Source organism: Cupressus sempervirens, chromosome 1 (assembly GCF_028749045.1).
Source record: "Cupressus sempervirens isolate cs-2001-9-10 chromosome 1, ASM2874904v1, whole genome shotgun sequence".
Taxonomy (NCBI): domain Eukaryota; kingdom Viridiplantae; phylum Streptophyta; class Pinopsida; order Cupressales; family Cupressaceae; genus Cupressus; species Cupressus sempervirens.
The window spans coordinates 145,873,075-145,899,976 of record NC_143118.1 but is presented as its reverse complement, the minus strand read 5'-3'; positions in this window follow the sequence as shown (position 1 = coordinate 145,899,976).

The following is a 26,902-nucleotide window of genomic DNA, read 5'->3' as shown; positions in this document are numbered from 1 at the left end:
AGATCACCCTATTAGGAGTAGGCTAGTTAGAGGTCTTCAAACACTTCAATCTTGAAATATCACCTTGCTAGAGGATTTACAATCTAATTATTAATTTAACCCTGTTAGGATATTTCTTCACTTCTACAATTGCTAGAAGGTAACAATAATTTGATCTAATTTATGAAGAAACTTCTTTTACAGATTCAGATCTCTATTTTGGATTGACCTCTGGATCATTAGTGATCAAAATATTCTTTGAAGTAGAATATTCTTTGAAGCTTATCTTCCACACATGCCTACTCCACCTTTTCCTTTGATCACATATCCATATTATTCCACATATCATACTTCATTACACTTCTTGATCTTTCTTATATATCATAAGCTTTGACAAGTTGAATTGAATACCTTTTGAAATAACCATTAAATATCCAACTAGTTGGCCTCAATTAGTTAAATAATTAACAAGTGTAATATTTTGACACTTAGTCAATACTAACTATGCTTGGTTAATACTACAAGTCCTTTGTTGCCTAACTTCTTGGTTAATAGTGAATATGCTTGGTTAATATTAAAAGTCTTCCTTTCTTGACTACTTAATTAATACTAACATTTGTGTAACATCAATGACAACATAGAATTTGAAGAATTATTTTCATCAATCCCCCTCTATGACATTGATGGAAACATAAAATTTCAACATACAATGGTAAAAGTATGAGAAATTTGATAATATTCTTAGTTTGATTATGGTTCTCATCCATACCAACTCCCTCTATGATTTTTCCTAGATTTGTCTTAATTTCTTCCAAATGAATTCTCCCTCTTGCATTTTTCATCACTTTGCTATGTACTTTTGTCATTATTCTCCCTCTTTAACATATATTCCATCATCTATATACTTTCCTTTTGAGATACTAAAACTCTCCCTCCTTGACCTCAAATGCCAAAGGATAAATACTTTGAAGTTACTATGTACCTTTTGTACTAATCCATATGAAATATGTTATGCATTTCACACCCAAAGTGTGAAAATCTTCATAAACTTGATAGATCTTCAATGAAACCTTGTTTATTCATCATTATCTTGTGCTTTAGTGAGCATCATATAGGGGGATAACCCCTATTTTACCTCTTAGATACATAAATGCATCCTTAGGTAATGCCTTAGTAAATGTGTTTGTTATCTGCTCCTTGGTGTTCACATATTCCAATCTCACCTCTTTGTCTTGAACTAATTCCCTTAGGTAATGATCCTTGATTGCAATGTATTTTGTCTTTATGTGTAGTACAAGGTTTTTGGATATATTTATTACACTTGTTTTACCACAATAGATAACCACTAGTTCCTTGATTTTGTCCTTAATTTCTAATAGTAATTGCTTGATCCATATTATTTTAGAAAAATTAACTATTCTAGAAACATACTCTACATCTGTCATTGATTGAGAAATAGAATTCTACTTCTTTTTTGTTCAAGATACTAATCTCTTTCTAAGAAAGAATGCTCCTCCACTGGTGATTTTTTTGTCAGCATTGCTTCCTGCCCAATCTACATTTGGGAAGGTCCTTAATCAAGGTTTCCTCCTTTCTTATATCATAAACCATATTCTTCAATTCATTATAGGTACCAAAGAATTCTTTTCACTACCATCATGTGATTTTCTTTAGGATTTATAGAAAACCTTGTAACTATGTTGGTTGCCATTGCAGCATCAGGTCAGGTGTGTACCACCTACTAAAGTTTCCCAATCTTTGATCTATAGATAGTTTGATTTACCTCCTTTGAATCATCATTCTTAAAAAATTAATTTCCAATAGAAATAGGTGTTCCAACTAGTTTAGAATCTTCCATTCCAAATTCTTTCAATGTTTCCTTGATGTACTTTGACTAAGTGATGTATATATCATCCTTCATTTGATGAACTTGTAGGCAAAAAAAGAAGTTTATCACTCCAAACATAGAAATCTCAAATTCTTTCCTCATTTCTTCAGCAAATCATTTTCATAAATTCTCATGTCCTCCAAATATGATATCATCCACAAATGTTTTTGTTAGCAATATCTTGTCCTATGGTCCTTCCTTTATATACAATTTACTATTATAATTTGTCTTCTCAGAACCAATTCTTACTAGATATATATGCAACCTTTCATACCATACTCTAGGATATTTCTTAAATCCATATAGAGCTTTGTGTAGCTTGCATACCATGTCTCTTTTGTTTGGATCAATGAAAACTTCAAGGTATTCAATGTAGACTTCTTTTTCCAGGATTCCATTTAAGAAGGCTAATTTTACATCCATCTGATATACTTTGAATTCTTTATATTCAACATATGCTAGTATTATTTTGACTCCTTCAAGTCTTGCAATAGCTGAAAATATCTCCATAGTCAATACCTTCATCTTGTGCATAACCTTTGCATACTAGCCTTGCCTTGTTCCTTGTTACTTCTCCTTTCTTATTCAACTTTTTTTTGAATATCTATTTTGTACCAATAAAATTCTTATACTTAGGTCTAGATACAAGAGACCAAGTATTATTCTTTTCTATTTTCTCAATTTCCTCATTTATTTCCTCTATCCAACATTCATTTTCTAAAGCATCTTTCACAGATCTAAGTTCAAACTCACTAAGCAAGCATGTACCTTTTAATTTGTTCCTTTCCAATATGTCATCTACCTCTCTTCGAAATATGTTTTCAAGTAAATGATGTCTTATGACATATTTTTCAATTTTAGGCTCTCTTCTTCTTGTTTCTAAATAGGTTCACTTAGTTCCCCATGCTTGTGATCTTCTGCCTTTTTCTTAGGCTCTTATATCAATGACTTGGGTTGCATTGCCTCTGACTCAAGTTGTATTATCTAAATTGATTGCAACTTAGATTGTACTATCTATAAACTAATTGCAACTCAAGTTGTATTGCCTATGATTTGGGTTGCACTATTTGTGACTTGGTATGTTCACTTTTTTGTTGCTTGGCTTCAACTATTTGTGAGTTGGGTAAAGTCTCAGGTTTCTCTGCATAGTAAACAAATTCTCTATAGTCTTTAGGATCCTTGTTGCTTTGTTCTTCACTTCTTTCTGTAAATTCATCAATCTTCACATGTGCACTTTCTATACCTTTGTGAGTAGAAAGATTCAAACATTTGTACACCTAACTTTTATTTGAGTAACGTAGTAATATACCTTCATCACTTTTTGCATCAATTTTTCCTTTCCTTATATCATTCAAGATATAGAATTTTCTTCCAAATACTTTGAGATAACAAACATTATACTTATTTCCATACCATAATTCATAGGTATTTTGTATGTACCTTTCTTTAGTTGAATTCAATTTAGTGTATGAGCTATTGTGTTGATTACTTCTCTCCACTATTTTGCTACAACATTTTTCTCAATCATTAGTGTTCTTGCACACTCCATGATAGATATGTTCCTACTTTCTACTATAACATTATGCTTTGGTGTTGTATGTGTTAATACCTATCTTTTGATTCCCCTTTCATTACAAATTTCATTGAATCCATTTGAGATGAATTAATCTCCTCTATTTGATCTTGAGCATTTTAGATTCTTTCCTATTTCCTTTTCAACTCTAGTCAAATACCATTTGAACTTTTGAAAAGCATCAAATTTATCTTTTAAGAACATTACAATCATCATCATAGAATAGTAATTAAAAAATAGAATTAAGTATATGTCTCCATAGTATCTTTCTATACCTAATGGTCAAAAAAGATCTATATGAACTAGTTCCAAAACTTCCTCGGAATTGAAAGTCTTACTTCTAAAACTTCTTTTACTCATCTTTCCAATTTGACATTGTTTACACATTATTATCTCAAGTTTCATCAGATTTGGTATGTCTCTTACTCTTTTGTTCTTTCTTGTGGTAACTAGGTTATTAAAGTTAACATGACACATCCTTTTATCCTACTAACAACTATTCTCTGTTTATTCCAATAAACATGTATATTTAGTAAGATCTAGGTAAAACAAGTTACCTTTTATCTAATTGCCAGTCCTAACTAGGTTTCCTTTACCATCCAATACCTTAGATTTTCCATTCATGAATTCTACCTTATATCCTAGATATTTTAGTTGTACCACACTAAGTAGATTGTGTCTCAATCATTCAACCCAATAGGCATTATCACATTTGATTCCTTCAGTTAATGCTATGAATCCTTTTCCTTTTACATAACATGGTTCACTATTTCCAAACCTAACACTTCCACCATCATAGTGTTCCAAATGTTCAAACTTATTTTTGTCACTAGTCATGTGATGAGAACAACCACTATCTATGATCCGTGTATCATTTTTCCTAACATGAGAAATAAGTGCCATCTTTTCATTTTCCTCATTATTAATCCATCCTTAATAGAAATATAGACTACTTCTTATTCATTATCATCACTGCTAGAATCTTTAGCAATGTAGCAAGATTTTTGTCTTCATAGTCCTTGTAGTTCTTGAAGTCTTTCTTTCCTTTGAACCTATTATTTCTCCTCTCATTGTTATCTTCTTTGATTGGACATCTTGCAGCAATATGATCAACATCTTTACATGAGAAAAAAATCAATGGAACGTTACCTTTGAATTTACCTTTCCCTTTCGATACTCTTTTTGCAAGCAAGGATTCAGTGACTTCAAGGTTATCATATGTCTCATCTTCTTCTTCACTATCAACCTATTTTAATTTTGGTTTTCCTCCTTTTCTACCAAGAGTTAGTTTGTCTTTGAATGCAGATTCAATGTTTCTAGGACTAGGAGCATAGTTATCAAAGTTATCCAATTGAAAAGTAGTCAATCTTCCCACAAGTGCATCCAAGGTTATATCATTTTTTGGATTGCATCACATCTTTTGAATTGCTGAAACTCTAATTGCATAAAAAGGAACAAGAGTTCACCTTCTTTCATTTTAATTTGATCAAACTTGCCTCTTAAAATTTCTTCCTTGGCTCTTTCTACATTTTTATCACCTCTATAAACTTTCTATAGTTTTTCTCACATTTCAAATGTAGTTGGACAATCTTTAACTTCATCAAATTTAGAATGGTTGAGAGAGGAAGCTATATCAATTATCATTATATTGTGATATTTCACCTCTGTCATCCATTCCACAATCATTGGTTTAGCTAGTGGCACATATCTATTTTCCAAGTAGAAGGTACCAATATATCCAATGCTTGATAGGTGTAGCTTCATCAATTCCTGCCATGTTGAAAAGTCTTCTTTGTTAATCTTGGGAATCTCCCTTCTACATGAAACCTTGATCTTTGGCTTAGGTCCTTGAAATCTTTCCTACAAGCACCAAATGCTCTAATGCCAATTTCTAGAAATGAAGAGAGTAACTGAGAAGGGAGGGGTGAATCAATCACCACCAAAACAATTTCTTGTCCCTAGATGTCAAATCAAAGTTTTCACTGATAATGAAATTCTTTATCCAACTTGGTTAAAACTAAGTTCCTGTTGTAACTCAGTTAACAAAGAATTCTTATGAATATTAACCTATTTTAACCTTAAAAAACTTAGTTTTAGAAACATAAATCATAAGGAAAACAACACGAATTCAAAAGTCACCAAGGTTTAATGTGAAAAACCAATTTGGAAAAACCACCATGGAACTAGTTATAATATTTTCACTCTTCTGAAGTGGGTCCTATTAGGAGCCAACCCTATTAAAGGTTACAATACATATTATTAAGTATGACCTTGTTAGAGGATTTAGTTTGCCCTGTTAGGAGCAGCCTAGTTAGATTTATTCAAATTGAATATTAAGTCAACTCTATTAGGAGATATCTTCACTACTACAATGGTTAGAAGGTAACAATAATTTGACCTTATTTATGAAGAAACTTCTTTTGTAGATTTAGATCTTTGTTTTGCCTTGACCTCTAGATCCTTACTAATCAAAATATTCTTTGTAGCTTATCTTCCACACATGCCAACTCTGCCTTTTCCTTTGATCACATATCCATATTATTTGACATATCATGCTTCTTGATCTTTAATATATATCACAATCTTTGTCAAGGTGGCTTGAATACCATTTCAAATAACCATTAAACATCCAACTAGTTGGCCTTAATTAGTTAAATAGTTAACAAGTGTAATCTATTGACACTTGGTCAATATTGGGATTAATCACTCAATTAATATTGAGATTCCTTTGATGCCTAACCACTTGGTTAAATTGATTGTGATTAGTTAATACTATAATTCGTTCATTGCCTGACTACTCAATTAATATTGATTCTGCATGGTTAATTCTAAAATTCCTTCATTGCCTAACTACTCATTTAATACTAACATTTTTGTAATATCAATGACAACATAAAATTTGAACAATTATTTCAAACACCTACTCTCTCCTTGTAGGCTTGCTAATTGTTAAAACTAAAAGTCACGATGTTTCACTGAACCATTCGCATAACCCTTGTTGTTCCTTTGCAATAATGTATCATTATACTCCTTGGATGCTTGCAAAGTCACAGTCTTATCTTTTTATGTTTATATCCACTTCACAATTTGGTTTTAAGAACAAACTTAACTATTTCAATGTAGCACTTAGCTATTACCCTCAATATTTGAACATTTTAAGTGCTTCACAAAAAAATTCTTCAAACTATGGAAAGAGGCCATGAAGGCACACCCAACATTCTTCTTTCCATTTCATAGCATCATTACTACATACCTTAACCATGTAGACCAGCTTGCGATGTCACATGCACCCTTATATCGTCAAATCACAACCTTATCCTAGCATTAGAATATTGTACCTATGAAGTCATTATTAGCACTTTTTAAACCTTCATCAAAACATCACAATGGTTAAGAAGTTAAGCCACTTTAGACTGGAGCTATTATGCTAGCCCCTTTACTTTTTTTATTGTAATATCATAACCTTTACTTCTAACTTTGAACCTTGAATAGTAGTGTTGTGATTTAATTTATTTTACTCTCATCGCCACTTTGCAACACAAAACCTTAGCCCTACTTATAAAACTACAAACACATGTGGTTACCAAGATTAATGGACCACATGATTCAACAAGTATTATTGTCAGCATTGATCCTCCAATCTACCTTATTTTTATTTCTCCATGTGGCAACATATAGTTTACAATCATCCTTGTGAAGTCGTACACAACCCTTTCTCATCACTTCATGACTTGAAACTTTCCATTTTGACAAACTGTAGAGAAGTGATGATCATATTTCTTTTATGGACCATTGTAGCCTTGTAATCTATAAATACATCATGTAAGAACCAATTGTAGAGATGTTTTTCTAAATTACCAACCCTCATGTTGTTACTTAGCAACTATTCAATTCCTTTCACATTTAACCATGGAGAATTTATGATGTTATAGAAAGAAAGAAAAAGACATCACAACATCACTACCCTTAACATATTTCTATGAAAACCATTACAATTTAGTGCTTCTATATTGGCTTATTTTGATCGCAACTTCACAACCATAAAGCTAGTTACCTAGAAGAAATAGGAGATGTTATGACCAAGTGTTAATCGTGACTTCATAACCTAAATCTTATAAGTCCAAATACAACTCACAAAGTTACACACGTCTTCACATTGCTAGATCACAAAAATAACTCTTAAACCCCAAGATGAGACTAGAGATGTTCTGAACAAAGGATATCATGACTTCACAACCTAGAAAATATAAACCTTATATCTCATGGGAAATCATGAACCCATAAAGGAAGAGTATTAAGACAAGGTGAGGACTACTCCTAAGATATAACAAAAAAATTAGCCTATGAAAAAAAGGGCTAACAATGTCTACCTCCCCTCTCATTATATCTTACCATTTATTTGTCCTATCATTGCAAATGTTCTTAAATAAATAATTCTTCATCACATCCTCCTCCCATAATGGTTTACTTAGAGGCAAGTAAAAACCTCTCATATTTCTCAAAGAAATTCTAACCACATATTCAGGGTCATAGTTTCTAGCAACTAGAAAAATGCAATTCATAATGTCTAAGAATTCATCAATCTCATCAATAGAATCTTTAACAATTGTGAAGTCTCCTAATTTTAAACTTCTACACAGTAAAGTTCCCTTCGCCTCTAAGGGCCTAAATATTCTCTATCCATCAAGATAAATTGCCACATGGACTCAACAATCCCTAACCTGCTGGCACATATCTTGGAAAATCGTGGGGAGGTTGTGGATACTCATATACCCTCATTATAGTGTTATTCCCAAATAAAATAACATCCCCTCAATTATGGTTTAACTTAATCTCACCATGACACAAATTTTTCCTAAGTAATTTCTTGACCTCATGTGGAACTCTGTCCAATTCACACCACAACATATTCATAACTGGAAACAAAAATGAAATTGAAAAATGAAATTGACTTGCCATAAGGGTAAAAATGGTTCTATACCCTGGTCTATAATTTCACATGGAGTGAGTCTCCTATCTTAGTACTATACTCAATAAAATTTGGTCTGATATGGCCAATATTTGTACACAAGATCATATGCATGAGCAATGAATAGTGGTGGAACTTTAAATTCCCCATTTCTCCATTCTTCACAACCATAATCTCATTATGCATCACATTTATTCTATGCTTCACATAATCATATCCCACATTTGTATAGTGATCTTGAATATTTATAGCTATCAATAAGCAATGCCAATTGCATTCATGGATCCATCACACCCAACACCTTATTTACACTAAATAATGTGTATTGGAATTATGTGAAGAAATATTCTAGTGGTATGAGTTTATCAACCTTCTTTAGAATTTATCCCATCTACTTCTTGCTCCTTGGGATATGATACCTCATGAATTTACAAATAAAAACTCTCTTTTTTGTGTTTGAAATGTCTCCTTAAATTTTTCCAAGTCAATCTCCATAGTCATAGGTCCTTGAAGAACCAACGCTTCAACAAATGTTTCTCTATCCAATATGCATAGTATACTCCTATCCTTTTTGTGAAAGGAGTGAGTGGCATGATTGTAAGCTTTAATTAAAGATTTAACAATATCTTCATTGACAAATACCTCTAGTACAATCAATTTACCTAAATTTATGTAGTATGGATTTGAAGCAAGAGGATCCTTCAACCTATTATTGTAGAAAAACATGAACAATTCACTCCCATTTGTATCTAGAACTATGGTATCCCTGTAAAAAATATAAGGGTCACTCCATTCATGGATGTTTTCAAACTATGAATTGGAGGATCGAGGGAATAATTGTAACCATTATTCCACATATACACTCAACTTTCTCACTTTAGTTTGACTTGCAGGTGTTGAAACTTCTTCTACTTCAGCTTCATCCTTTGGTGTTCCTTGTTCCACCATCTTAAATTTAGCAAATTTCTCATCTTTGAAATTTTTTTCTCTAAAATATTTACAATGATTACCTTTATGTATAATTGAATAGATTTTATTAAGCTAGGAAGAGGCATTAATCACAATAAATTTACTATTCAAAATTTATGTTTAAAATATCTCAGAAATAGTTTTAACATAGATCTTGATGACATTTGTACCTAAGTGCACTCCATATTATCATGGTTCCACTTGATTGGCCAAGGCCCTGTATTTCTATCTTTCATGATATTTTATGACTTTTCAACTACAAATTTGTGATGTTATGCTTAACTATTTCACTAACTATTATCGTATCCTCGTAACACTCTAGCTTGTAACCCTCTAATCCTTTGCAAATTTATTCTCTTGCCCTTTTTATTCTCATCATAACATCTCCTCTTAATCTATTTCATAAATACTAATAGTTGTGATGTTGTGCTAACTACAAACCACAACATTTTTCTCTTGGTTGGAACTTTGTTGTCCTAGGCTGTAACAATATTCATGCCCTTGCAAAATCAAACAATGCTTATAATCTCTACCTAATAATAGTTACCCTTTAATTGTGTGGGGAATTTGGGACCTTTTTTTGTACATATCTCTTACCTCACACAATTTCACAATTATTTATCTTTATTATGAGGCTCAACCTACCAACTTACAGTTTAATTTGGATACCTAGATCACAATAGTTTTATCACTGTCATCTACCTACCCATAAAATTTCACTTTACCTATTTCTACTTTTATCACAACATCTCAATATTTAATACATCATATCAAGTTATATTGGAGATCTTGTGCTCAATGTTAAAATTGACCCATCATGACATCATGATTTAAAATTTTAATTATTTTCTCAACACTGCAAACCCATGAAGTAACTATCAAGGGATGGCCCACACAATTTGATCAGTGATGATATTCATCATTGATTTGTAATTCATTTCTATTATGTAGATAAGTATTTACTATTTACACTTTACTTAAGTTTACTTAAATTAATGCATTTTCATATTAGTTGTCTTGTAGACACCTAGGAGTTTGCATATTCATATGAGTTGTCATGTAGATAACATAGTAGTTTGCACTCTAATCAAGCACATGTTTTCCACTACATCTCTTTATGAGATACACCTTTGTATTCTTATCCTCTCATTATTGCATGTACATTCATGCATAGTAGAGGATAATCCACTATTGGGTGATATGTGCTTAGTTGTTATGCTTATCTCTTGTATAACTCCTAGACACATCGATTTCCTTTATATACAGGAACCCTCTATGATGTATTCATCCAATTATCTAATTAATCCATTCTCATTTGATCATATCTTGTCTCATGAGTTTCTATATCTTGGAATTTAATTCTTTCCTTGGGCGATTTCTTACATGGTATGAAAGCTTGAGGCATATTCTTACATGGTATCATTGTCTATTTGGATGATATTTTAATTTTCAGCAAGAATTTGGAAGAACATTTATTGCATATTCATAGTGTCCTTGAAAGGTTAAGAGAAGAGAAACTATTAATTAATTTGAAGAAGTGTATCTTTGCAAAAAGGGAGTTAGTCTACTTGGGGTTTGTTATATCACCTGAAGGTCTCAAAATGGATCCAGAGAAGGTAAAAGCAATCTTGGAATGGCCTACTCCAAGGTCTACTACTGAGGTAAGATCATTTCATGCTCTGGTTAGTTTTTATAGGAAGTTCATTAAAAATTTCAGTGGCATATGTGCACCCCTGACTAACACAATAAGAGGGGATAGAAAAGAGTTCAAATGGACTGCTACAGCTATGAGAAGTTTTGAATTGCTGAAGAAGAAGATGATAGAACAACCTGTGTTAGCACTTCCAAATTTTAGAAAGGTGTTCCAAGTGGATTGTGATGCTAGTGGCAGTGTTATTGGGGCTGTATTAAGCCAAGAAGGTAAGCCTATTGCATATTTTAGTGAAAAATTGAATGATGCAAAAAAGAAGTATTTTGTTTATGATCAAGAGTTCTATGCAATAGGTTAGGCCTTAAAGAAATGGAGGCATTATTTATTGCCAAATGAATTTGTTTTATATATTGATTACCAGGAATTACAGTACCTAAATAGCCAAGGTAAATTGAATCAGAGGCGTATGAAGTGGGTAGATTTCTTGCAGAGCTATGCATTTGTGTTGAAGCATAGAAGTGGAAAATCTAACAGGGTTGCAGATGCACTAAGTAGGAGATAGTTGTTGCTTATAGTAATGTAGGTTGAAGTAGTTGGGTTTGATGAACTCAAGAATCTGTACCCTAAGGATCTTGATTTTGCTGAAGCATGGAAAGCTTGTAAAGAGCCTATTGCTATAGACAAAACTAAGTGGTTAGACTATCTGATTCAGGATGGTATGTTATTCAAGGGTAGTCAATTATGCATTCCAAGGAGTTCCATGAGGGAAAATCTGATTAAGGAGAAACACAGTGGAGGGATGGCAAGACATTTTGGTTGAAATAAGACCATTGCCATTCTTAGAGAACATTTTTTTTTGGCCTCAGATTTCACAGGATGTGAAGAAGTTTGTAAAAATTTGTCAAATTTGTCAAGTTGCCAAGGGATTTAGTCACAATATTGGACTATATCAGCCATTGCCTATTCCATCAAAGCCATGGGAGGACATAACTATGGATTTTTTTCTTGGATTGCCAAGGACACAAAGGGGTAATGACTTAGTATTTGTGGTGGTTGCTAGGTTCTCCAAAATGGCACATTTCATTCCATGCCACAAAACTCATGATGCTATCTATATTGTAGACTTGTTTTTCAGAGAGGTGGTAAGACTACATGGTCTCCCAAGGAGTATAGTTTCTAACAGAGATACTAAATTTGTGGGGTATTTATGGAGAACATTGTGGAAGAAGTTCAGAATAGACTTGAAATTCAGTTCCACACATCACCCGCAGACTGATGGCCAAATAGAAGTGGTAAACAGAAGTCTGGGCAATTTGCTGAGATGTTTAGTTAGGGATAAGCCCAAGGGATGGGATTTGATTCTACCACAAGCAGAGTTTGCTTACAATAACTCTATAAATAGGAGTACCGGTAGATCACCATTCCAAATTGTATATGGAAATAGCCCAAGTAATACACTAGAATTGAGGAAGATAGAGCAAGGGGAGAGGACAAGTGCTGAAGCTGAAGAATTTGCTAAACATATCAAGCATCTACATGAGGAGGTTCAGGCATACATTACCAAGATGAATCAAGAGTATAAAGCTAGGGCTGATCAAAGGAGAAGACATAAGGAATTCCAAGTAGGGGATCTAGTCATGGTACACTTAAGAAAAGAAATATTTCCAACCAGTACTTACAAAAAGCTAAAAATGAAGAAATTTGGACCCTACAAAATTCTGAAGAAACATGACTCAAGAAATGCATATGAGGTGGAGTTTCTAGATGGTATTCACATTTCTCCTATTTTCAACATTGCAGACTTAACAGAGTATCGTGATGATGGTGCAGATGAGGAGCTGATGTTAGAGCCATGTCCAATTCCTGCTTCTAAGAAGGAGGAGATAGAAGACATTCTAGATCATCATGTTGGTAGGAGTACCAGAAATAGGCAGTATGAAGAGTATCTGGTCAAGTGGAAAGGATGATCTATAGAGGACCCAACTTGGATATTAGCAGCTGAGGTTTCCCATTTGGGATTTCCTCTACCATTCATAAAGTGATAGGGTCACTTTTCAATCTACCCTGGGTGTCTAATGCAAGAGCATCCAGAGGTATAAGGGCAATCCTGTGTCATCCAAAAAATCTACTTAGACCTAGTTTCTATTTCACTTTTTTTCATTTCTAGATACCCATTTGGGTCAAATAAAGGTTCCAACTCTCACAGTTCCACTATTAGTGTTCTGGGTTAGATTTTTTAATCACCTTGGGATATGTGTAAATGCTAGAAAAATATGAGTATGTAATTGAGCCATCATTTTGGTGAACTAGAAGGTGTAAATTGGCTAGATGAATTTAATTGTAATTTAGATCATTCCAAAAAAAGAATCAGGTCAAAAGGCCCCATGGTTTGAAAGTTATTGCAATTTTTTCAGTTTTTGGAAACCTCCTAAGAATGCTTCAAAGTCAGGTTAGGGGAATTAAATGACCTCAAAAAGGGCCAAAAAATGGGGGATGAGCAAAGCTGGTCCATAGGGCTATAGAGCGCTTTGAGATCTTTTCAAAAATGTAAACGGTTCGTCAATCAGAGCTACAGTTCAAAAGTTATGCCTCCCAGAAGTTTGATTACCATTTTTGGATTCTTTTAATTTTGTGCCGACTTCTAATGGGACTTCTAGAGCCTTCTATTTGGTTGGTGGATGCCAACTAGCACTTTCTAGAATGTATTCCTAATCCTTAACTCTCTGGGGTCTATTTAAGAACATTTTTGGCATTGTAAAAGGTAGTTCGGAGTGGAGCTTGAGAGAAGGTACTGGGAGAAGAATTTATCTCCTGATTTATGCTATTGTAAGCCCTTAGGGCATGTTTTGGAGTCTGTTTCTTTGCACTAAGTGTACTTGCATATTTTCATAGTTAATAAAATTTTCCCTTTCTTGTTGTGTCCATTCTATACTTGGGTTGTGTTCCCATCAAAATACAATGAGAAGGAGTAAAATATCTATAATAAAAAAATATAAGGAAGAAAACAAGAAGGAAGCTAAGAAGAAAAGAAAAAGAAAAAAGACAATCAGACCCTAGCCTAAAAGTTCCAAGAGAGAAGAGTGAAGAACAAAATATCAACTTAGGAGGAGAGTCAACCTCACCAAAACCAAAGTTGAAGTTATGATGTTGTAATGAAGTATAAGGATCAGCTAAGCCATTGATGAAATAGTGTATTGATGACATACTCTAAGAGGTTGAACACACTAAGACACATCAAAGATGTAAGGTTTAACTAAGTCATTTGTAAAGACTAACTAAGTTCATTGGAGAGAGTCGAGCAAGCTAGTTAGAGTCGAAAATATTCTCAGTTGAAGCTAAACAAGTTCAACTTTAGTGTGTGCCGAGTAATCTTCAGGTGTTGAGTAGTCTTCAGGTGCCAAGTGAAGATCAAGTGTCGAGTGATATTCAAGAGTTGAGTAACATAGAAGGAGTCGAGCATCAGTAAACCAATGATGTCAAGTTGTTGCATTATTTGTTTAAGTCAAAGATTTTCCAGATCAGCAGCGATAAGTTTGTTACATCAAATTTTGTGAATTAGTTGGATGATAAGGATGATGAGTAGATGTCACAAAATTTTATGTAAACCATGCAAACCAATTCAAGGTGAATGCTAATGGATTTATCATGAAGTTTCTAGAAGAAACAATTTGGAGGGAAAACAATACCATTTTCTCAAGATCAAATTAAGATTTGGGCAAGAAATGAAGAACAAAACTTCTTTATAAGGAGTTACAGGTTAGAGATCAAAGGTGCATGCATGAGAGGGAGTTGGCCATAAGTATGATCATGCAAAGAAGCCAAGAGGTGTAAGTACAGAGCATCAAGACTCTAAGTTGATCAAGTGATCATGGAGTGCATTGGCATAATGAGTGGAAGAACTCAAAGAGACAAATCTTGAAGGGTGAACAAGCTGTCAGCATTGTAAGGGAGGAAAGCCAAGCAAAGAAAGGAACTGAAGAGTGATATGAAATCTGCAAGGTTAGGGTTGCAATCTTTATCAGGTCAAAACCTTTCTAATACTCTATTACCATTGTATTAGATATTGAAATCCTACATTGATAGGTTAGCGTAATAGCTAGGTGGATAAGCCTCAAGAAAAGGATAAAGAGATCCCCAGGAGAAGGATAAAGAGATCCTTAGGAGAAGGATAAAGAGATCCTTAGGAGGAGGATAGGAGATCCTTAGAGAGGGATAAAAGATTATTTTGAGAAGGTGATTGTAAATCCCATAGACTTGGGTGAGCCTAATAGATCTATGTAAATCCTTTAATAGGGTGACATTCCAAGTTGAATGTTCTTAAGTTCTCTAACAGGGCACACTCCTAATAGGGTGTAGAAATCCTTTAACAAGGTCGCATTTAACAATGTGTTGTAGCCTTTAATAGGGCAAGCCTTTAACAAGGAAAACCATCAGAAGTGGTTGAAATTAATTATGCAGTTATTTTGTGGGTATCATCCCCAACCCAGTTTTACCTTCTTATTCTTAGAGGGTTTCTAGGTCATCAAAATCCTTAGTGTTATGGTGTGATGCATGTTTACTTTTCATGATTGTTTAATGTTTAATTGCATGCATGATATCTCAGTTATGTGTCATTAAGGATAAAAAGAAAAAGTTGAATTGGACATCATTGGACCCTGAATAATTGATTCACCCCCCCCCCCCCCCCCCCCCCCCTCAGTTATTCTAAATAATTCTAACAATTGGTATCAGAGCTAATTGCTGATTTGTTTCAAGGTACTAGCATTAGGAAGATCAAAATGTCCAAGAGAGAAGTTCCAAAGCTAAACAAAGACAACTTTGATGCATGGAAAAGTTTGATGAAGCTACAACTCAGATCAATAGGTGACTATGCATAGTCCTCAATCACAGTTGATCATGTAGACCCTGTAGGACCTCTCACTATAGATGACATGAGCAAGAAGAAGGAGCACAATCAAGAGATGTTGGATATTGCTTCAACACTAAGCTATGTTGTGTATGATGACATCAAAGAATGTGGTACTGCACATCAAATGTGGGAAAAATTATCAAGAATCTATGGAGGAGATGACAATGTCAAGAGAGCCAAAAGAGAGAGCCTAAGAGGAAAGTTTGATGACATGAAAATGGAAGAACAAGAGAATGCTGCTCAATATGGTGCAAGGATGAAGGAAGTAGTAAGTTCCATAAGAAGCCTAGGAGGATAGTTAGTAGAAGAAATAGTATGTAGCAAATACTTGAGAACTTTTCTTCATATGTATGCTATAAGAGTATCATCCATCCAAGAGCTAAGGTGTGTACCAAGCAATGCATTGTCATTTGAAGGAATAATTGGAAGACTCACTTCTTTTGAGTTATCCAACTTTGACAACTACAAGCCAGAAAACTTTGAATCTGCATTCAAAGCTCGGATGACAATAAAAGACAGTGATGAGGTGCAAACAAAGAAAAAGAGTGGAAAAGGAAAGTATGTATCTAGTGATAGTAGCACTAATGAAGAGGATGTGGACCAATCACAGTTGATCATGTAGACCCTGTAGGACCTCTCACTACAGATGACATGAGCAAGAAGAAGGAGCACAATCAAGAGATGTTGGATATTGCTTCAGTACTAAGCTATGTTGAGTATGATGACATCAAAGAATGTGGTACTGCACATCAGATGTGGGAAAAATTATCAAGAATCTATGGAGGAGATGACAATGTCAAGAGAGCCAAAAGAGAGAACCTAAGAGGAAAGTTTGATGACATGAAAATGGAAGAAGGAGAGAATGTTGCTCAATATGGTGCAAGGATGAAGGAAGTAGTAAGTGCCATAAGAAGCCTAGGAGGATAGTTAGCAGAAGAAATAGTATGTGGCAAATACTTGAGAACTTTTCTTCCTATGTATGTTATAAGAGTATCATCCATCCAAGAGCTAAGGTGTATACCAAGCAATGCATTTTCATTTGAAGGAATAATTGGAAGACTCACTTCTTTTGAGCTATCCAACTTTGACAACTACAAGCTAGAAAACTTTGAATCTGCATTCAAAGCTGGGATGGCAATAAAAGACAGTGATGAGGTGCAAACAAAGAAAAAGGGTGGAAAAGGAAAGTATGTATCTAGTGATAGTAGCACTGATGAAGAGGATGTGGACCAATTGGAGGCATTACTAGCAAGAAGATTTCACAGAGGAAGAGGCAAGTTCAAAGGTAAGTTGCCAATCATTTGTTTCAATTGTAATGAAGTTGGTCACATTGCAGCCAAATGCACACAAAAGAAAAATTACAAGGATGAAGGCAACTTCAAGAACAAGAAAGAGGAAAACAAGGACCATAGAGGTAAAGGCAAAAGATGCTACATTTTTGAAGAAAACTCTAACGAGAATGATGATGAAGTAGTCTATGTGGCTATGAAAGATGAATCAGATGAAGATGAAGCAACTGCCTTGGTAACCTGCATGAACAAGAATGATAGATGGATCATAGACAGTGGATGCTCTCATCACATGACTGGAGATAAAAGTAAGTTCATTTCCTTTACTCAATATGAAGAAAATAGTGTTAGATTTGGTAACAATGCACCATGTTAGATCAAAGGGAAAGGTAGTATCAAGCTTACTGAAAAGGATAACATGTGATAGTGCATACTATGTTGAAGACCTGAATTATAACCTGTTAAGTGTCTCACAGTTAGGCAACATAGGATATAAGGTTGAATTTGAAAATAGAGTTGCCAAGGTTTATGATTCTCAAGGAAGTCTAATAGGAAAAGGTGACCAAACTAGGAGCAATCTATTTTACCTAGACATGGAAGATGCTTCTTGTCTTATTGTTCAAATTGATGATGTATGGTTATGGCACAAGAGGCTATGTCATGTAAATTTTGACAATTTGATAAGCATCAGTAACATGAAGAAAGTCATAGGTCTACCAAAGTTGGAGAAACCTGATAACACCATGTGCAAACAATGCCGACTAGGGAAGATGACCAAGTCAACTTTCAAAAGAAAGACTTATACTTCTAATGAAGTATTAGAGCTAGTTCATACTAACTTGTGTGGTCCTATTGAAGTACAAAGCTACAAAGGTGACAAATACATAATGCTATTTGTAGATGACTATTCAAGGATGATGATAGTCATGTTCCTGAAACTAAAATCAGATTCATTCCAAATGTTCAAATGGTACTTGGCTAGAGTTGAGAAAGAGACTAGGAAGAGTCTAAAATGTCCCAGATCTGATAGAGGAGGTGAATTCACATCAAAAGAATTTGGAGAATTCTATAATCAAAGAGGAATCAAAAGATAGACATCAGCACCTAGGACTCCACTTCAGAATGGTATAGCAAAAAGAAGGAATAGATTAGTTATTGATTCTGCTAGGACCTTAATGATGGAGAAAAATGTTGCACTCAAGTACTGGAGAGAAGCTGTAAGTACTACAATCTACATACTCAACAGAGTTCAATTCAAGAAAGGTACAAATGCAACACCTATTTAATTATGGTATGGGCATTCTCCTAATGTAAAAAAATTCAAAATATTTGGATGCAAATGCTATATATATAAAGAATCTAGAAATCGAAAGTTTGATGCAAAGAGTGAGGAAGGCACATTTCTTGGTTATTCTACTAGAAGCAAAGCTTATAAGTGCTTGAATGTTAACACTAACAAAATAGTAGAAAGCACAAATGTGAAATTTGATGAGCTTATAGAAGTTCAAAGTGATGAGAACACCAAGAAAGCAGAAGAATATAAGACCTTTGTATACTTTTATGAAGGTATACCTAATAATGGTGAAGTTGCAACTCAGAATGACAATCAGCAACAAAATCCAACATCTGCCAAGTCACAAACAGTGAATGCCGAATAGTAGACACATTCAGAAGCTGAGCTGTAGAATACAAAAAAGGTTCATTCAGAGTCTAAGAACAGCCAACAAGAATAAAATGAATAAATATCTAATGAAAATATGCATGAAGATTCAAATTCTGAAAGAGACAACATGCAAACAAGGAAAGAACTAGTATTGGAAAAGTATGTAAGAAGAAACATCCTGCAGATAAAATTATTGGAAACAAAGAGGTAGGACCAATGACAAGGAATAGACTCAGAAGTGAAACATGTGTACTCAGCGAAATGGAACCAAAAATAGTAAGTGAAGCCATAACAGATGATGACTAGTACAATTTTATGAAAGAAGAAATAGAACAAATTGAGAAGAACAAGTCATGGACCTTAGTCTCAAGACCAGCTAACAAGAATGTAATTGGAACCAAGTGGGTGTTTAGAAACAAGTTAGATGAAAATGGTGAAATCACAAGGAATAAGGGAAGATTAGTCTGCAAAGGATATGCACAAGAAGAAGGACTAGACTATGGAGAAACTTTTGCTCCAGTTGCCAGAATGGAAGGAGTAAGGACCTTACTGGCTTATGCAGCCTTCAAAGGATTGAAAGTTTATCAAATGGATGTAAAGTCTACATTTCTAAATGGTATACTTGAAGAGGAAGTCTACATAGAGCAACCAGAAGGATTTGTTGATGAAGATAACAAAAATAAGGTATGTAAATTGCATAAGGCTTTATATGGATTAAAGAAAGCTCCTAAAGCTTGGTATGAGAGACTTCACAAGTATCTAGTGCAAATAAGATTTGAAATAATAGATGATAATAGAAACATGGACATCAAATCATAAGAAGGTAAGCATATTCTTGTATCTGAAATATTTGTGGATGATATAGTTTTTGGAGGAAAGGAAGCACTTTGCAAAATTTTTGTTGACAAAATGAAACATGAATTTGAAATGTCTATGTTTGGAGAAATCAAGTTCTTTGTAGGATTGCAAGTACATCAACTAAAACATGGCATATTTGTGACTCAATCAAAATACATCAAGGAGATACTCAAAAAGTTTGGATTGGAAGACTCCAAACTAGTCAGCACACCAATGGCAACAGGACATAAGCTATATAAAAATGATGAATCAACTAAAGTCAATCAAACAATGTACAGATCCATGATTGGAAAACTGCAATATGTTGTACATAGCAGACCAGACATAGCACTAGTAGTTGGAATAGTGGCTAGATTCTCTGCTAATCCTAGAGAAAATCATCTCATGGTAGTAAAAAGGATAATGAGGTATCTCAAATGAACTGATGATTTTGGTCTATATTACAAAAAGAATGAGAAGTTTGAGCTCAATGCATACACAGACATAGATTGGGGAGGCAACATTGATGATAGGAAAAGCACAAGTGGAGGAGCATCATTCTAAGGTAAAAGGCTAGTTACTTGGACTAGCAAGAAACAAACATGCACATCTCAGTCCACTACAGAAGTAGAATATGTGGTAGTAGTAGTCAATTGCACAAACATTATGTGGCTCAAACATCTATTGAAAGGAATGAAAGAAGAGGTAACCAAACCTGTGATACTATATTGTGATAATACAAGTTATATAAACATATCCAAGAACCCAGTAATGCATGCAAAAACCAAGCATATTGCAATCAAGTATCACTATGTCAGAGAATTGGTGGAAGACAAACAAGTGAAGATGGAGTACATTCACACAAAGGAGAAAACTATAGATATCTTCACCAAACCATTGCCCAAGGATGCTTATGAATATCTTAGAGGCAAGTTGGGGGTAATACCCCGAACTCAAGCAATCTAAAGCAACATAGAAATTTCCCCGCATCAACAGGAACAAATCATTAAAATATCAGAAGTGTGATGCAGAGGATATCAACAAGAATATCAATTCCAGATCAGTCACAAGCATGGTGGCAGAGGGAGAAAACATGATCTGCAAAGCTTATATTTAGCATGTTGAAGATGCTACATCTTTGGCATTTATGTCAAAGAGAGAGATATATATGAGAAACTGATCAATAAAAAGTAAGAGGGAGATATATATATATATATATATATATATATATATATATATATGAGAGATGTATATGACAGAGGGAGATTCAGATGAGACAAGAATCAGCAAGCAGCTATGAAGGATCAAGAATACAAAGTAAGGATGTAGCAGTCCAGAGGGAGAAGCAGAACAAAGGATTCAGTTTCTATCAGTTTGGTTTGCCATCAATGCCAAAGAGGGAGATTGTTGGAAATGATTGAAAAGATCAAGAAACTGGTAAAGAATGTTTTCAATTATTGTGTTGTCATTGATGTCAAACTTGCTACTTGCACGAATAAAAATTGCTTAAGTGATCCAAATACTATCAATTGGTTGATTGACAAGGAGGTGGCAATCAATAAGATGTAACTAGAGTACCTAGAGAAAGGTTGAAGTTATGATGTTGTAATGGAGTATAAGGATTAGCTAAGCCATTGATGAAATAGTGTATTGATGACATACACTAAGAGTTTGGACACACTAAGACACATTAAAGATGTAAGGTTTAACTAAGTCATTTGTAAAGACTAACTAAGTTCATTGGAGAGAGCCGAGCAAGCTAGTTAGAGCTGAACAAATTCTCAATTGAAGTCGAGCAAGTTCAACTTTAGTGTGTGCCGAGCGATCTTCAAGTGCTGAGAAGCCTTTAGGTGTCGAGTAAAGATCAAGTGTCAAGTGAAGATCAAGTGTCGAGTGATATTCAAGAGCCAAGTAACACAAAAGGAGTCAAGCATCAGTAAACCAATGATGTTGAGTTGCTGCATTATTTGTTAAGTCAAAGATTCACTAGATTAGCAGTGATAAGTTTGTTACATCAAATTTTGTGAATTAGTTGGATGATAAGGATGATGAGTAGATGTCACAGAATTTTATGTGAACCATGCAAACCAATTCAAGGTGAATGGTAATGGATTTATCATGAAGTTTCTAGAAGAAACAATTTGGATTGAAAAAAATACCATTTTCTAAAGATCAAATTAAGATTTGAGCAGGAAATGAAGAACAGAACTTCTTTATAAGGAGTTACAGGTCAGAGATCAAAGGCACATGCATGAGAGGGAGTTGGTCATAAGTATGATCATATTAAGAAGACAAGAGGTGTAAGTACAGAGCATCAAGACTCTTTGTTGATCAAGTGATCATGGAGTGCATTGGCATAATGAGTGGAAAAACTCAAGGAGGCAGATCTTGAAGGATGAACAAGTTGTCAGCACTGCAAGGGAGGAAAGCCAAGCAAAGAAAGGAACTGAAGAGTGATCTGAAATCTGCAAGGTTAGGGTTGCAATCTTTATTAGGTCAAAACCTTTCTAATACTCTATTACCATTGTATTAGATATTGAAATCCTACATTGCTAGGTTAGCTTAATAGCTAGGTGGATAAGCCTCAAGAAAAGGATAAAGAGATCCCCAGGAGAAGGATAAAGAGATCCTTAGGAGAAGGATAAAGAGATCCTTAGACGAGGATAGGAGATCCTTAGAGAGGGATAAAAGATTCTTTTGAGAAGGTGATTGTAAATCCCATTGACTTGGGTGAGCCTAACAACTCAATATAAATCCTTTAACAGGGTGACATTCTAAGTTGAATGTTCTTAAGTCCTCTAACAGGGCACACTCCTAACAAGGTGTAGAAATCCTTTAACAGGGTCACATTTAATAATGTGTTGTAGCCTTTAACGGGGCAGGTCTTTAACAAGGCAAACCATTAGAAGTGGTTGAAATCAATTGCACAGTTATTTTGTGGGTATCATCCCCACCCCAATTTTACCTTCTTATTCTTGGAAGGTTTCTAGGTCATCAAAATCCTTAGTGTTATGGTGTGATGCATGTTTACTTTTCATGATTGTTTAATGTTTAATTGCATGCATGATATCTCAGTTATGTGCCATTAAGGATAAAAAGAAAAAATTGAACTGGACATCATTGGACCTTGAATAATTGATTCACCCCCACTCTCATTTATTCTAAAGAATTCTAACATCATCATCAAGAATAGTAAAACTTGCAAGAAGAGGAAGTAACCCTACTCCTCCACTTTCAATCGATGCCATACTAAATGAAATAATTCACAATGTAAATTATAACACAATAAGGTATAGATACTCATTAATGAGTGAGAAAGATCAAAACAATGTTATAAGTATCGTACTAGTCAATATTAGGATGTACAACATAACACCTACAATGGTAAATAATATTTTTTTCCAAAAGAGTTGGTATCTATTTTCTTCAAAAGGTGGTGGATTGGTGTCTCACAACTAAAATGGCTTCTTGATGATGTGCTAACAAAATTTAGACCAAAATTCACATTAGCAAATAGGTATACCTACATAGATGCATACATCAATGCATTCTTAACACAAGAAAATGTTGCATTGATCACAATAGGAAAGGAATGGGAAATGTTTGAAAAAGCACTCAAAAGTTGTAAATGGATAACATATCAAGTAGAGATAGTATTTATACACAAGCCAATAGAACAAGAAAAAGCTCTAATGAAACTAGATCCAGATGATAAGGGTAAGTAAAGACAATCACATCTATTAGTACCACTAGAATAGTAGAATTTGAAGAATGTGTTGAAGAACTAGATGAAGAACCAATAAACTTCAACCCTATAACCTCCCCAAGGAAAGATAAATATACAATAACTCAGAGCACAATAGTCATTGAGAGTGGAACATCACTAGGATTAATAAATCTTAAGTCACTCTGACATAACTCAAGCAAGTTGCAACCCCCAAGCCACCTAATCTACCATCAACAATAGACACAAAAAATAAATCATGCACAAATCAACATGAAGAAAGAAAGGATGAAAGCGATGCTCCATAGAATACCCAAGAACAGACTCAACATGTGGAGGAAATGTCATTTACAAAGGTCATGGAAGTAGAGGACAAATAAAAAAGGAGCCTAGGAAGGGACACTTTTGATGACCCACCACAACACACAGATGTGTATAATAGAAAGCTGACCAACCAGTTTAGGAATCAACAACAAAAAATTCTATGAGCTTTATAAGGCCTAAATTTACAAACATGAAGCTACAACTAGGTGGAGCTGATTCTAAGCAATCTAAGGGGAAAAGGACAAAGATGAGAAAAACACCATCCTCATCATCATTATCTTCATGAAGATGAAGGAGAACTATTTGAGTGGCATGCTCAAGAAGTAAAGGTACCTGAGATACTACAAAATGAATTGGACAATATGCTAGAAGAGTGAAGGATTTGTGTAGCGAGTGTTGGAAAAATTTAATGGGAAAAAAGATACTAAGAGGGGGGAGGGGTCCTAATCAGGATCTATAAAACATTTCACTAATAAAAAAAATAACTATATTTACACCTAATCCATGTCATGTCTTAGATCTCATACCATAAAACACAAACTTGTAATGCTAAAATGAAATCTATCTAAGCATAACATCCATCAAAAATATCAACACATAACACAGTGATTTTGGTAACCCAGAAACACTTCAAGTTAAAGGTAAAATTGGGGTGGGGATGAAATCCACAAATCCTTACTATTGCAACAACAAATTTTGTCTCTTAGGGATAAAATTTGATCATATCTAATGATCAACCCTATGAGGGGTCTACTCTATTAAAAGCATTTAAGACTATTAGGTCTTACCCTATTAAATGATTTTACACTTACAATAAAGTAAGGACTATATTAGGAGATTTAAATAGGACTGTTAAAACAACTCTTTTAAGAGATTTTCCATAACTTAATCTGTTAAAACTGATTCAGTACCTAATCCTTTGGTTTTCTCTAATAAGTTATTATGGATCTCTCTTCAAAATCTCAATCTAATCTTCTTATCTAATATATTTGTTCCATTTTTTACTTCTAGATTTCTTTGTCTAATCTCCTTTTAGACTTAGCCTTCCTTCACTATATAATTATCTTGTTCACTCCATCACACTTCACACTTCATAATTCATACACCTTAATTATCCTAGGGTAGAAACCCTTCTTAAATAATTAATCCTAGAAATTTATAGATTAGGATCAATGATCCATATTTCATCCTTTTGTCATTTTACTCTTTTGGTTTTATTTTATTTTAATCTACTTTTCTTGGGATGAATTCCTTCTAAAAAAGTGTGTAATCTCATCCTTAAATATCTTTATAATCTTTAAATATCATGTAAACATCTTCTGAAATGATTTATATAAGTGTTTGTACAATTACAAACTCATATGTCAAAACTAGTTTACTCAACACTTAAATGTTCTAACGCTTGATCATAACTAACATTCATGTTGTCACTCAACTTCTATACACTCAGCATATATTGAATCACTCAACATTAATTGACTTTCCAAATGCTCAGTCTCTTTTGTGTTACTCAACATGTATGTTGACTCAGTCTCTACTTGATGCTTGGCAACCTTTGACTTAATTGACTTATGGCAAAATGTAGACAAATCCTTTGCAGCTCGACCTTCTCTGGATGGCTCGGTTGTAGTGATGACTGTCTAATGTTGCCTTGGAAATGACTAAGAGTTAGACATTAATAGGAAACTTAGGCTTAGAGATCAGCAATCTCCCCTTTTGACATTAGTGGAAAAGATACGTTGTCATGACTTGTCTTTTCATGCAAAAATAATGCTCCCCCCTAAGAGTCTAACACAATCTTCAAAACTTAATATCTACTATATAGTATATACATGTCTATAAACTCTAATGCTACTAACTCATTTGATAATGTTGTTTCTAATTTATGTCATCTTCCCTGTTATTCAAATATTTCCCCCTTGTATGTCATGAATATTTCCCCCTTTTTTGTCACTTATGGCTTTGGGTTAGCTTGTATTTCTCCAAAAATGTTTGATGACTTGCCAAAATTTCTCCAAGTCCTTTATCCCATTTGTCTCTTGCTAATTCAATGACCTGAATATGAATCTCTAGTTGAGCAACTAGATCAATTAATATCTCTGTAGTTGAAATATGTGTATCTTTCTTTGTTAAATTATGAGCTATAGATAAATCACTTTGAATTATCTCCAAATGTGATAGTAACGAGAATTGAATTAAAATCAACTTGTTCCTTATGACACTAACTCTAGATATTAACTCTTCTAATCTCCATTGATCAAATGTAAACCTATTATATGAAGGTAAGCTTGAACTTGCATTCTTTCCCAAAGAATATGTACACACCTTCATATCTCCCTGAATCATATCAATAGATCATTGATTCTCTATTGTCAGGAACTCAACATCACAAAGTTTCATGTATAAAGAATGAATAACTTTCAAAATTCCTTCCAAATGAGAGGTAAGTTTAGAAAATTCAACCTACCTAATTGCAAGCTCTATTGAAAATTTCTACAAAACTTTATGCTCAAACTTCTTCTCAAACAATCTCATCAATTTAACATTGATCTCTATATCCTCAGTCTGAACCTTATCAACTATATACACTAATTGATCCAAAATTGGATGTTGCATATTAACATCAGTAATCTCCAATGCATCAACAAAAATATCCTTTATATTATGCAATACCTACTTCTTTTTTTGTTCTCTCCTCAATTTTTCTTTCTTTCACTTGCAATGTAGCAAGGTTTGCAATTCTTCCATATGCTCTAATGTCATATTGTTCAATTCATACATAGGAAGTGTGACGACTTCATCTAAAATCAATTTTTCCTCTATTGTATCATCTCTATGTTCCATCATCTGAGATTGAGGGGTACTATCACTAGGTAGTGATATCTATAGTAGTTTCTCCTTTGCACTTGATCCAAGTGACTTGTCCTTTTGAGTTGATTTAGCCTAATGTACAGGTGTAATAGTTAAAGTCTTTGTAGGTATAGCACTTGATAGTTGAATAATAGCTTGGATAGCCTCTTGTTCTTTGGTTTTTTCTCTCTCTTTCATTTCTTTCTCTACTTCTACCTTACTCTCATCAAGTTTGACATCTATGACATGGGTGAATTGTGGTAAAACAATTATTGCC